The sequence below is a fragment of the Eschrichtius robustus genome, chromosome 3 (assembly GCF_028021215.1).
Source record: "Eschrichtius robustus isolate mEscRob2 chromosome 3, mEscRob2.pri, whole genome shotgun sequence".
NCBI lineage: Eukaryota > Metazoa > Chordata > Mammalia > Artiodactyla > Eschrichtiidae > Eschrichtius > Eschrichtius robustus.
The window spans coordinates 126,645,146-126,660,502 of NC_090826.1; positions in this window are offsets into that span (position 1 = coordinate 126,645,146).

Genomic DNA, 15,357 nt, shown 5'->3' on the forward strand with positions numbered 1-15,357 from the left:
CAGAGTAGCACAATTCATGAAAATCAAGAAACCAAAGGAAAGGAAACAAGAAACAGTCCACAGTGATTAACTCTGGGGCCCAAGCAAGAAGCACTAGGGAAGGTGAAGTGGAGGGGAGGGCAGGAGACTTTAAATTCTTACTTTATATCAATTTCTAATATTAGGAATGTGGATGATTTTTACACTGATGTCTTAGTGTTTTTTCAAATTTGAAAAATAAGTGCATGCAATATCAGTCAGCTCCTTTAGTATTTACCTGGGGGCCCATGGACATAGGTCAAAGGTTAACTGAAACCAAAGCTTGCCTTGTTGTTTACTACATTATTATTGACCAGGATGATATTTTTCTCACTTTTATATTGCACTTTAAGCTTTCTGAGATGTTGTTTATTATTTACGTTAGTCTCACAGCAACCCTGATGTCATTAGCGTAATTACTATTAACTGCATTTAATGAATAGAAACACTGTGACCAGAGAGATTTAATAAATTACCCAAGATCCCAAACACAGTGGACAAGTCAAGACTAGAACTCAAGAGACCCAACTCAAGCCCTTTGCAGTAGGTGAAATCCATGGAACAGCCCCCGAATACAATATTCTGTACCCTCTGTCCTTGGTAGAGGCCGTGGCTCCCAGAAAAGCTGTTACCAGCAAACAGATGGCTTCTGATATCTTATTTACTGCTACTCATTGTATCATTCACTGAGTTCCAATGCGTGGCTGAGAGAACAGTGAATTTGGAATCTGACAGCCTCCCGGCTTGAATCTGGACCCTGCCCTTAAATGAGCTGTGTGACTTTGAGCAAAGTTACTTGAACTTTCTGGAAGTCAGTATCTTTACCAAGAGGGAATGACACCACGCCTCACTCTCAGGGATCTTGTGAGACTCTAGTGAGATAATGTATGTGAAACTGCTTTGTAAATTGTAAGGCGCTTGGTAAGCGTCTGGTATGTCACTTGCTTACAAGCTTCTGAAGGCTACTTGGCAGAAACACATATTCCTAAGGCCACCAAAAGATAAGAAAATCTAACAGGAAAAGGATAAAATTATTCCCAAGAGGAGGAAAGAAATATTCCCACTCTATGAGCCACCTTAGTCTATAGTACTTTTATCCCAGTGTTCTTAAATATCTATTTACTTATCCCTCCTGGGACAGTGTTGTCTTCCCCCTGCATATCGTCCTAGCTGTGACAGTCATTCAATCAGTGCAGCTATCAGAGCAAACAAACGTCACTCTCTGGGTCCTTTGCCTGAAGCTTCACAGTAGGATAAAATATGTTGTAAATGCCTCTGTCCTTAATCACTGAAAGGGAATCATACAAATATTGAGCTTCTTATTATATTTGGTAAAATTCTTTTTGCTGAAGAATATAGAGACCTGAAATCCTTCAGTGTGTTGGCTGAAAGTATGGATTAGCTGGAACATGAAATTCTGCTTTATATAAGATGGTTCCTCAAAATACCTCTAATAGCCTGTGCTGCAATTATGCCCTACGTCTGTAAGTAAAAGAACAGAGAGAACTGTGTCTTGGAAAGAAACAATTCAGTGGTCAATGTAGGGAATCTGACCAAAGAATCTATCACAGAAAATGAAAGACTGCATATAGAGTAACCAAACTAAACCCAGGTCTGGAGGAGGAACGGCTGAATGGGGGTGTCAGACCATTACATGCCTACGCAATGAAAGCCACATCTTGAAAACTGTTCCTTTTTCCTCACTCTCAAATAGATTTCCTAATATTGATCTTCTAACTTACAAAGTATCTCAAATAATTGTTCTAATAACTTGTCTGCAGATAGAAAATTTTGTTCCTCCCAGTCTGATCTTAATTCTTCCTATTTCATTTTCATACCTCTATGTATTGCCTGAGATCTCCAGTATGATGGATAGAAACAACAGTGGGTATCTCAGATGTATTTCTGACTTTAAAGGAACAGATTCTAAGGTTGTAAGTATGGTGTTCACTGTGCACATTTCTTAGATTCTCTTAATCAAGTTAAGGAACTTCTCTATCTGTTATAGTTTGCTAAGTATTGTATGTAACCACAAAGAGTGGTTAATTTTTCATCAAATGACTTCTCTTCATCTATTGAGCTGCTCATCTGATTTTTTTCCTTGAATCTGTTAATGTGGCAAATTACACTGTAGATTTCTTAATGTTACTATATCCCTGAATGTCTGGAATAAACATATGTTGATCATGATAGATTTAAAAAATAGTAATAAATGGCTATGTTCAGTTTCCTTATGTTTTATGAAATGTGCATTTATATTTATAAATGAGAGCTTGCCTTCAATGATCCTTTCTGGGACTGTTCTTGTCTTTCAAGTTAGGATAGCTGCATGAATCGACTTGGGGAAATTTCCCTTACTTACTTTTCTCTGGAAAAGTGCTTATAGGATGAAGAATATGGGTTAAATTCTCTCTTTTGATAAGTAAAGTGCTCTAAACATATTTATTAAACCAAGTTTGTTAATACTAATATTAAAATATTTTTACTTTTACCAGTTATTATTTGCTTGATCTTGTATTTGTTTCAGTTTTTCTTGTTATATATAATGACTATTACATTAACCTGATATTCTTTAAATCAACAAGAACTAACCATTTTTATAACCATTAATGGTTGTGTCTTAAAATCTAAATTTGTCTGCTAGGACTTCCCTAGTGGCACAGTGGTTAAGAATCTGCCTGCCAGTGCAGGGGACATGGATTCGACCCCTGGTCTGGGAGGATCCCATATGCCGCAGAGCAACTAAGCCCGTGCGCTGCAACTACTGAAGCCTGTGCACCTAGAGCCCATGCTCCACAACAAGAGAAGCCACCACAATGAGAAGTCCATGCACTGCAATGAAGAGTAGTCCCCGATCACTGCAACTAGAGGAAGTCTGCACACAGCAATGAAGACCCAACACAGTCAAAAATTTAAAAAAAAAGAAAGAAAAAATTTTTAAAAACTCTACTTGATTAAAAATAAATAAATAAATAAATAAATTTGTCTGTTATTAATAATGCAACATTAGCTTTCTTTTTTCCCAATGCATTTTTTATTTAAAAATTTTCTGTTCTTACTAATCATATTAATAATGGATCCTTATAATTTAATTTAAAATTCCCTGCCTTTTATCAGTGAGTTTAATCACTTTATATTTAATGTATATCTGGATTTATTTCTATCTTTTTTGTATGTGCTTTCTATTTTCCATTCTGTTTATCAGCTTTCCCTTTTACTATATACTATCAAAATATTCCCCTTTTATTTAATCTATTCTTTTGAATATGTATTTTATTTCCATTCTTTAACATAGATATCTAATAAAGATTAATTTTAATCACTATTCCTTATTGACAAATAGAAGAAGTTTAGAATGCTTTAACTCCAATTCTCTCCTATTTTCATGTTATTCGACATTAGTCTCACCTTGTCTTTAAACTTCCTCAAATAATCTCTTTTTCTGTTGTTTATATAATCAACAATTATTTTGACCTACCAGCATGCTTACTAATTTCTCTATCATCTATTGTTTTTTGTTTTTCAAACCTTCCTTCTGGAATAATTTTCCTTTTTGTGAAGTCCACCTTTTAGTAATCTTTTCAGTGAATGTGATTAGTAAGCTCAGTCTTCTTTTGTATGAAAATAATTTTATCATACCTTTCAACAACAACTTTGTTTAATATTTTGAGGATATTATTCCCTTTTACTCTGGCTTCTATTGTTACTGATGTAGACTATGACTCACTAGTTTTCCTTGTGGATAATATGTCTTTTCTCTCTTGTACCTTATAAAATGTATTTGTCCTTGTCTTTGTTATTCTGCAGTTTCACTGTGAAATTCATCTTCCTTGGGATTGCTTGTGCAGTTCTAATATGAGGTCTTATATCTTTCCTCAGTTCAGAAAAAATTGAAGCCAGTATCTTTTTGAATATTGCCTAATCTCCATTTGTTTTTTCTAACAGATGTATATTCAATATTCTCATTCTAATGTCCACATTGCTTAATCTCTTTAGAGAGCACCCCATCTCTAGCACTCTTTCCTGAATTCTGGATAGTCTATTCAGATCTATCTTCCATTAATTAATTCTGTCTTCAGCTGCTGTACTTTACTGTTTAACTCATATTTTGAGATTTTAGTCTAATTACTAAAGTTCTTAATTTAAGAAAGTATATTTTTTCTGCTTTTTCTTTTCTTATACTATTTCTTCTTGTCTTCTGACTTCTACCCCTTTTCTAATGTTCTAAAGTGAATACTTTAAATATATTTATTTTCTCATTCTCTTTTTCCCAACTGATTGTTTTCTATTCATGTTGTTGCTAAGTCTCTCTAAGGACTTGCTTGTGTTAATGGTAATTTTATTCCTAAATTTATTTTTACTGGACGTGGTTTTTGGAGGGGACTCAGTTGTGCTGATCTGTGGAAGTACACCTACAAAGCATTTTCACATTTGCTTCTACCAGGGCCTCAAGCTTTTCATCAGGGCTGGACCAGTTTTTTGCTAATTTCTAAATCTAGGTTCCTGCACAACAAAGGTAGGGTAAATTTAGACTCTACACCTATTCCTTTATAATATGGTGATTCTGAGTTTTATGGCTGACACTTTTCCCATCCAAGGCTCCAGTGGGTAAGTAGTTCCTTGTCAGGACCTCAAGTGAGTATGTGTAATTCTTCTAATCAATCCCTTTCCCATGGACTGTATATGCTTTCAAAAATCTTAGCAATAAACAGGAGACTCCTTTACAGTTGCTCATCTCAAATGGCTTCAGATCTCATAGCCTATCCTCTGTGAACATGAAAAACTCAATACCCATCTTCTAAAACTTATATCCAAGACCAGCTGTCCCTTGAGCCACTGTGGCTTCAGGCTATTACCCCTCCTCTTGACTTTGAGATTCTCTTTATTTCTGCTACCTGTGGGTTTCCACTTCTTTTGAGCTTAGCAATATATTTAACTTTTGTTGGCATATTTTATCCAAATTTTCTATGTTTGGAGAATGAAGAATTTCTTTCAATTGAGTTTCCATTGTCTTCAAAGTAGACTTTGGGCAGCACTCTACCTTGGTGTATTGCCTATAGGTTTTAAGTACATACAAAGAAATACCTGCAATGTTCTTGAAAGCATGCTCCAGCTACTCAAATCAATGGTTTAGCTTAGTTTTCAGTGTGAACGTCCAGCTGGCCCAGTGAACTTTGTTTCCAGTCCCTATTGCAAAATTGACTTGATAACTTAAAACCTTTTTTTTCTTAAGATCATGAGATATCTCAAAGTTTCTGAATTTTTGTATTGAAAGACAATGATGGGTTTTTATGACAAAAAGGCCTATGATAATTATGTCATCAATGCCACCTACTGTGTGACCCTGCAAAATTCAGGTAAGTCCCCTGAGCCTTAGTTTCTTCATATGGTAGATAAGGAAAAAATATCTACTTTGTAGAGTTGTTGTGAAATAGATATATTTATCATATAGGAAGATGTTCCCATTGATTCAACTTGTATTATTTATTGAGCATATGCTTTGAGAAGGCATTATATTTATGATACTCCAAACTTCTGGTATTCTGGATCAGCTGTTGATTTTAAGTCATTGGATTTGAGATGTTAGACTTAGCAAATAAAAATACAGGACACTAAATTAAACTTAAATTAAATTTGAATTTCTGATAAGCGATGAATAATTTTTTAGTGTAAGTATGGCCCATGCGATATTTAGCCCATGTAATATTTGGCACACCCTTATACTAAAAAATTACTTGTTGTTTATCTGAAATTCAAATTTAATTGGGCATCCTGTATTTTATCTGGCAACCCTATACTGGATCCACCTCTTCTCATTTGAACAGTAACAGTCATTTGTGAAAGATCTCTCACACATGTGTTCCAATTTTGCCAGTGTCCTATTTTAAATGAGAAAGCTAAGCTCAGCTATATTTTCATGTAGAATCTCTGCTCAAGGCATAAAAGATTTTTAAATCAAATGGTTCTTTCCTGCAATTAAATTCCAGATATTATTTTTGTTTCATCTGTACTTCCTTTGGATTTAATCAGCCATGTTTGCAATGACATCAGTAGAATATGGGATTTTCAGACATCCTATAAGTTAGCTGATTTTAAAAGAAAAATAACTGAGGCCTCAGCACATGGTAAGTTAAGAACTGGGTATTTAGAGAGGAACATTTTCTTGTCTGTGTTTTCTGACTGCTCTGTGGCCTCTGATGGTTAAAGGCTTTAAGTCACAGCTCTGTGACTCACTGGCTGGAGAGCCCTGGAAAAAGAATTTTCTCTTCCAACGGTCTGTTTCCCATCAGAACATATATGGGTAATCATTCCCACCCACTTCGCGGACTGCTGTACTGTGAAGTAGGAAGGCATTTTACATACAATAGATGATTCTCCAGGACCACAACTGAAACAACAAAGATTTCTAAAACACAAAAAGCAGAATTGGGACATGTGCCAGAAGAGGTGAATTGAATTTGTGTCCTCTCGAAGAACGCTGAGGCGGTCCCTCTTGATCTGGAAATGGGGTTCCTTTGTCAGACTGTTCATTAAGATCTCCACCCAACAGGTGCCCCTCTCCTATCCCCCATGACAGGCTCTATCCTCCCTAAAGGGAACTCTTCAATTCCTTCCTCTCTGGTGCCTGTACCTTGTCACTGGGAAGCGCCACTTCCTTTAAGCCCAAGAACAGAGGAGTGCTGTTGTGTCCACACAAACGGGGAAAACAAGTGTTTCCCTATAGATTTTTCCATTTCTAGTGCATGTGTCACCAAGGTCCCTGTAGAGTTATTACCCATTACCAGAAACAAATTAAATCTCTAGAAAGTGAGAGTGAAATGAGAGAAAACCATTTACTACTTGCTTTTTCTTCCCTCTATTTTCTCACTCTCAGTAACTTGAGAATATCAATACTGAAATTCATCTTAAAATTGAATACAGCTCAGTTGTGAAACCATGGTCCCCAGGGGAAAGCAATAGAGCTGGATAAAGGTGAAAAGGAGAGGAGGAAGGGACACATTTATCTATGAAATTCCTATCTTAGAGACTACAATGGATTTGCATAGAGCTACCTTGCTTTTATGTAGCAGATTTATCCTTTAAGGTTGTGAATAATGAAATGCTTAGAAAACTGGCTTGCATCTCACTGACTGCTGTTAAAATTGGAGCACTGCAGGTTCTTCATTCCTGTCTTCATTTACAGTGGCTTCTGACACTTTCACATTTCTCTACCATGGTATTTAAAGTGAATATCAATAAAATCAAGATTCCTTTAATCACGAGACTATTCATCATTTTTCTCTTCCAATCTCCCAACATTTTTCCATCCCTAGAGGCAGTTGTCCAAAGTGGGAAAAAGGAACTTGGGACAGATTACTTAGCCATTCTGTGCCTCTCAGTCCCCTGTGCATGGGAGAATAATAGTACATAACTGTAGATTAGGTTCTTCTGTTACATGCTTTCATGGCATATCATATTTCCCCTTTTATCACAGCCATCGCTCTTGTAATGAGTAGATTAGTACCCACATTCCCTGTAAACTATACCCTCCTTGAGTGAGGGGACTGTGTTTGTGTCTGTCTCTTTCATCACTGTAACCTTCACACCTAGCACAACGGCTGACACATAGTACATAGTAATTAAATGTAGCTATTATTAGCATTATTGTCTAGGGATGATAAACACAGTTGCCTTGTTATTCACCATATTTGTGTTCTACAAAATCTCTGCAAGCAATAAGTTACTGAATACTGAACTATTGCTCCTAGTAGAAATACAGGGTTAGGTTCCTGCAAGCCTCTGGTCACAACATTTTTGTCAACTGATCAATACATAATGTTGTTTTATATGTGTTTCTTCTTAAAGATGTTTTAATACATATTGTTGATTAATTAACATTGAACTCATGGCCAACAGCACTGTAAATCATTCCTATCACACTTATCCAACACATGTATGTTCTCTGTCAGGCACATCAAAATCTCGCACTTAGGAATATTAAATAGCACTTCAGCCTATGTCTGGGGTCATTTTAAACAGTGATATCATCAACAAGAAGCATAAAAATGCAAAAAACCTGGCACTAAATAGACTGCAAAAATTACACTTATTTATAGTATGAGAGCTGAAATAAGAAGGTGGAGTGTTGCCTTATTTGAATCTGTGTGTTGATGACTCAATGTTTTTTTTTTTTTTTTTTTGCTCTGATGTGTCCATGAATGACTGCAGAACCACCACAAGTGTTGAAATAAACTCTAGCAAGTAGGTGAATTTGAAAACACAGAATTCATCAACAATAAAGATCAACTGTACTTGGCAAAACTTTAGTCATGCTTCATCATCATGCTAAGCCTAAGGCAGACTTTGTTAGATGAACAAGACATTTCATCATTCATTCATTCATTCATTCACACTGAATGATGTAGTACATCTGGGATGCAATGTAGTGCAGTGTAGTGCTTTAGAGCATAGGCTTTGAAGTCAGCCTGACTGGTTTCAAATCCCATCTCTGCCATTTACAACTTTAGGCCATTTACTTGATTTTTCTGAGCCTTAATTTTCTTATCCGAAAAATGGGGGTATTAGTAGAAGTTACCTAAAAGAGTTGCTATGAAGATTAGCTAAGAAACTCTTAGAGGATTTGATGTATAACATGGTGACTATAGTTGATAACACTGTATTGTGTATTTGAAATTTCCTAGGAGAGGCATATATTAATTAACTCAATGAGAGCAATCTTTTTTATAATGTATACAATATTTCAAATCATCATATTGTACACTTTACATATCTTACAATTTTATGTGTCAATTACACCTTAATAAAGCTAGAAAAAATAAAATATAAAATAATGAAAAAAAAAACCCACAATATTGACCAGTACATAAAGAGCGCTCAAAAAATATAAACTATAGTAATCTTTACTGATATATCTTGCAAGTTGAAAGGGCATTTCTGGGCTACTGTGCTGCTTTAAGCTCTACCAAGTCTTTAAGGCCCTGCCACAAAGCTTGAAGTCTCATAGAATTTTTATTCTTTTTGATTCTCTTTACCTCTAAATTTTGTGTTCTTCTTAGGCTGGAAACACAGATAAGATATTTTTTCCCAAGATTTCTTTATTTCTGTCTTTTCCTAAAGTCAAAATATTTCCGTCCTCATGGTCTACCATAAACAGAATCTGCTGAAGTTGCACCTTTTCCTTCTTTCCTTACACCCACCTGAGCTGGGCCTAGAAGCAGAAGCTTCAGAACTGAAACCGCATAGCAAAGTCTTCCTCCTAAGATAGGTCAAACCTGAATGATCTGGCATGCTCCTACCCTAGCCAATCCTTGTTTTCCTTGGCTGTGTGAGGATATGAAAGCTGGGCCCAGAGCTAAGAACATGGAAGTGAATAAAGTGACGGTTTAACCAAGCATCACAGCAGCACAGAATTTTGCCTCTTGAGAAATCCTTAGACATAATCTAGCTTAATTTTCTCAGTATGCCAGACAGATCACCTCTAAGGCTGTATATTTATTTTTCAACCAGGTATTCTTGGCTGGATTCCACTGAGACTGATATATGGAATTAAATGAGCCACAGCTTGGTAGGTCCAGTATTTGCCCCATAATATTTTCTAGCATAAAGGAAAACAAAACACCAAACAGTAGACACCAAGATGGTAAAGGAAATAGGAGAGGGAGTTGTTTTTAATGTCTGAATAGCAAACTGAATTCTCCTTATACTAAGAGATGATATGGTAGAAGGAGAGTCCTTTTAGATAACTTGGGTTTATTTGGAAGTTCTATTTTCATTTGTTCATGCTTCAGTTGGACTTTTTATAAAATAAGGATACATTTTGAATTATCAAATACCTTTCCAGATTATTTGAAAAATTAATATGAAGAGTTAAGCTCTTTTGCTAAAACACATTATGATTTAGAACTTGACCTTTCTAAGTTTCAATTTCCCTATCTGTAAAATAAAGCAAAGTGTAGATTATCTCTAATGCTGTGTCAGCTCTAAAATGTCACAAGATGAGACTATGAGTTTATGGCTTATTGGATGTCAGAAACTAAAGATTAGACAGGCTAACTGCTGGAAGCCAGTTCTCTAGTCCTGTCAGCTCTGTCTCTATGATGTTTCTCAGACCCATCTCCCTCTTTCCACTTATAATATCCATCCCTAGTTCAAGCTCCAGTCTTTCCCTCTTTCCAATTCTGTCCACACACTTCCACCAGAACTATCTTCCTTATTCCTAGCTTTGATCATATCATTCCCTTGATCACAAACATTCAGTTACTCCCTACTGAACGGATAGGATCAATTCCAAACCATTCAGCCCAGCCTTCCACAGGCTGGCCTCTAATTACGTAATTCCATTTCCTCCATCCCACCTAGTAAATTCATCTGAGATTACTCTCTATTTCTCAAATAATGCTCTTCTTCCTTCTGCTTTGGGCCCCCGTTCAAGTTCTGGCTTCTATGTGAAATGTTTCCTCCTTCCTTGCTAATCTTCCCCATCGTTTATTTATTTATTAAACTGCATTTCCTTCAAGGTCCACTCACATTTTAGATCTTTCAGGAGGCCTTCCCAGAATCACAGAGAAAGAAATAATTCTTCTCTCTCCCATAAAGCATGCTTGTAACCATATTTTAGCACTCATTACAGAGTTGTATCAAAGTTATTTAGATGTGTTATGCATTTTAATTGGCTTATAAAATCTTGAAGTCAGAAACCATGTACTTTTCACCCCTGAATCCCCAGTAGCTCCAGCATTGAGCTTTGCATGTGATCAATAGTTGCTTTTTAAAAGTGAATTTGATTGATTTTCTCTTAGTCACTTCAGGCTGAAAAGAGGCAGTGTAAAGCAGAGATCCCCAAAACCACATGCCCTCTCAGTTACCTGTCTAACTGATCTCCTCTCAACAGAGCCAAGGATTCCAGGAAGCCTGGACCTCTGAGTTGACCACCCCCCACCCCCACCCCATGCCCAGAGGCCTCCCAACTCTCAGAACAGGAACTGAATGGTTGACATGCTGTGGAAACCAAGGCCTGCCCTTTGTAAAGCATGAAATGAAATAGTAAGTCCCTCCTTTATTGAAAATTCTTGCTACACCAGTTCTTTCAGATGCACTTAATCCTTTCACTTTGAGAGGAATAAGCTCAGAGAATTAATGTTGACCATTCAAAACCTCCTCCCTCTAGCCTTCACTTGAGTCTCTCTGGATAATGAGTTTAACCTTCTGAGTTCATGGTCTCTGGGGTACACTTGCTGGTAGGAGAAAAGAAGACTTCCCTAGAAGGCTTCAGCCAAAGCCCCCTTGGGAGCAACAACAAAATGTTCTTGTCCAATCCCTACTACTTTGACCCCTTTGGGATATTTGAGACATTTGTATTCTAGGTCTCTTTTATCCCTCACTTGGTAAGACTACGGGGATGTAGAATGAGTGGGGAAAGTGGTGAAAGTGCATCTGAACAAGATTAGCAGGAGATGCTTCAAGATACTGCTTATATCACATAGGGATACCTCTGGGTTAATAAGAAATTATCTCCAAAGTACTCTTATATGCATGCACAAAAGTGATGAGACTCTCAGATAAAGCAATCAAATCCTCAGGTGTGACTTGTGGAATTCATTTCATTGCTTTCCAGCTGGTAGGTTACCTAAGCTGCTGTGTAGAGAAAGATGTCAACTCATAATCACAGGTGGGTTCTTCAGGCATACAAGGCAGCATTGGGAAGGACAGGCATCCTCTCTATAGAGCACATGCAAACCTTAAGAATTCTTCAAGAATTCCTCAGTCCATTGCCTGACAGGTTCTTCTCACAGACCCCCTCTTTCATCAGTGCTCAGAAATGGAGAAGTCAATCTTTGTTTCAAGAGATCGAATTCTGAGAAGCCATATTCCCAGAACTATTGGGATTCAAGATTGAAAGAGACCTTAATCATAATGTAGTCCAATTTAAAAATTAAGCCTTTGTAAATGTAAAACCTAAGTCTCAGAGAGGACAAATGTGAGTTGTCCAAAGGCACACAGCCAGGGTTAGGGCTCAGATATCCCAACATCTAAACCTGCATTTTCTCTACTACATCACCATTCCACCAGATTTGTATGAATGCTGGATTGTCTGTTATTGACTCTGTACTATTCTTCCCCTGCTCCCTACTCTCCACCCCATGTTGCCTCTGTTTTCCAGAGGCTCTGAGTCTGAGATCTACATTTCTCAGAATCCGAACCAGTGAGGTTCTGGGTTAGGTTCCAACAATGAAAAGCAAGTACAAAATCTGGAAAGCAGAGGGGAAGCAGAGCCATTAAGTTTCCTGCAGCAGCAATAGGCAGTTGTATGAGTTCTGTGAACTTCAGAAGAAAGTAGATGTGACTGTCCAGCAGTTTCCAGGTTCCCTTATTAGAATTGTGCCCCATTGGTGTTGCAGCAGCTAAGAATATCAGCGATGGTTTCCTGCAGTTCCTTAAGCTTCCTGGTTTCCAGAAAACCAGTGGTAGTTTTCCTTGACCTTTGGTCCACCCACCCCAGACTCTAATTCCCTGTATTAAATCCCTTCTTACTTGCAATACTAAAAATGGTTTCTGATTCCTGACTCTTCCCTGAATGATACTTCATTCTGTTAAGATTATTTCTAAATTATCAATTACACATATGGCTTTTGAGGCAAAGAACAGAGTGCAGAAAATGTCCCATGTGATGATGGTGAATCAACACCAATAGGTCATTCAAAAAGACCACTTGCTTTCAAAAAGAACCAGAGCTTCTATGACAAGGTCCAAATCATGCTACTGAGAAACATGGATTAAAGTCTAAGTGACCTTCATAAATAAAATGAAAGAGATTGGTTAAATTGCTTCCTTAAGACACAGCTAGTCATAGATAGAGAGGTGGTAACATTAGAATGTGTAGATCAGAAGTTGTTAAATTTTCATATGCCGTGGACCCCTTTGGCAGTCTGGAAAACCTACATAACCCCTGCTCAGAATAATGTGTTTAAATGAATTAAATTAAATGTAATTTGTTACAAAGAAAAGCAATTTAAAAACAGTTCTCAAAATACTAAAAATTTAAAATTGTAATATGAGTGAATATATATATTATATATATATTTTTTTGAATTTTATTTCATTTATTTTTTTATACAGCAGGTTCTTATTAGTTATCCATTTTATACATATTAGTGTATATATGTCAATCCCAATCTCCCAATTTGTCACCCCCACACCACCCACCCCCTGACACTTTCCCCCCTTGTCCATATGTTTGTTCTCTACATCTGTGTCTCTATTTATGCCCTGCAAACTGGTTCATCTGTACCATTTTTCTAGGTTCCACACATATGCGTTAATAAACGGTATTTGCTTTTCTCTTTCTGACTTCCTTCACTCTGTATGACAGTCTCTAGACCCATCCACATCTCTACCAATGACCCAATTTCCTTTTTATGGTGGAGTAATATTCCATTGTACCACATCTTCTTTATCCATTCGTCTATCGATGGGCATTTAGGCTGCTTCCATGACCTGGCTATTGTAAATAGTGCTGCAATGAACATTGCGGTGCATGTGTCTTTTTGAATTATGGTTTTCTCTGGGTATATGCCCAGTAGTGGGATTGCTGGACCATATGGTAATTCTACTTTTAGTTTTTTAAGGAACCTCCATAGTGGCTGTATCAATTTACATTCCCACCAACAGTGCAAGAGAGTTTCCTTTTCTCCACACCCTCTCCAGCATTTGTTGTTTGTAGGTTTTCTGATGATGCCCATTCTAACTGGTGTGAGGTAATACCTAATTTTGCATTGTAGTTTTGATTTGCATTTCTCTAATAATTAGTGATGTTGAGCAGCTTTTCATGTGCTTCTTGGCCTTCTGTATCTCTTCTTCGGAGAAAGGTCTATTTAGGTCTTCTGCCCATTTTTGGAATGGGTTGTTTGTTTTTTTAATATTGAGCTGCATGAGCTATTTACATATTTTGGAGATTAATCCTTTGTCCATTGATTCATTTGTAAATATTTTCTCCCATTTTGAGGGTTGTCTTTTTGTATTGTTTGTAGTTTCCTTTGCTTTGCAAAAGCATTTAACTTTCATTTGGTTTCATTTGCTTATTTTTGTTTTTATTCCCATTACTCTAGGAGGTGGCTCAAAAAGATCTCAGTGATTTATGTCAAAGAGTGTTTATCCTATGTCTTCCTCTAAGAGTTTTATAGTGTCTGGTCTAACATTTAGGTCTGTAATCCATTTTGAGTTTATTTTTGTGTATGGTGTTAGGGAGTGTTCTAATTTCATTCTTTTATATTTAGCTGTCCAGTTCTCCCAGCACCACTTATTAAAGAGGCTGTCTTTTCTCCATTGTACATCCTTGCCTCCTTTGTCATAGATTAGTTGACCCTAGGTGTGTGGGTTTATCTCTGGGGTTTCTATCCTGTTCCATTGATCTATATCTCTGTTTTTGTGCCAGAACCATATTGTCTTGATTACTGTAGCTTTGTAGTATAGTCTGGAGTCAGGAAGTCTGATTCCTCCAGCTCCAATTTTTTCCTTCAAGACTGCTTTGGCTCTTCGGGGTCCTTTGTGTCTCCATACAAATTTTAACATTTTTTGTTCTAGTTCCATAAAAAATGCCATTGGTAATTTGATAGTGATTGCATTGAATCTGTAGATTGCTTTGGGTAGTATATCATTTTCACAATATTGATTCTTCCAATCCAAGAACATGGTATATCTTTCCATCTGTTTGTATCATCTTTAATTTCTTTAAATAGTGTCATACTTTTCTGCATACAGGTCTTTTGTCTCCTTAGGTAGGGTTATTCCTAAGTATTTTATTCTTTTTGTTGCAATGGTAAATGGGTGTGTTTCCTTAATTTCTCTTACAGATTTTTCATCATTAGTGTATAGGAATGTAAGAGATTTCTGTATCCTGCAAATTTACCAAATTCATTGATTAGCTCTAGTAGTTTTCTTGTGACATCATTAGGATTCTCTATGTATAATATCATGTCATCTGCAAACAGCGACAGGTTTACTTCTTCTTTTCCAATTAGTATTCCTTTTATTTCTTTTTCTTCTCTGATTGCCGTGGCTAGGACTTCCAAAACTGTGTTGAATAATAGTGGTGAGAGTGGATATCCTTTCCTTGTTCCTGATCTTAGAGGAAATGCTTTCAGTTTCTCACCATTAAGAATGATGTTTACTGTGAGTTTGTCGTATATGGCCTTTATTATGTTGAGGTAGGTTCCCTCTATGCCCGCTTTCTGGAGAGTTTTTATCAGAAATGGGTGTTGAATTTTGTCAAAAGCTTTTTCTGCATCTATTGAGATGATCATATGGTTTTTATTCTTCAACTTGTTAATATGGTGTATCACA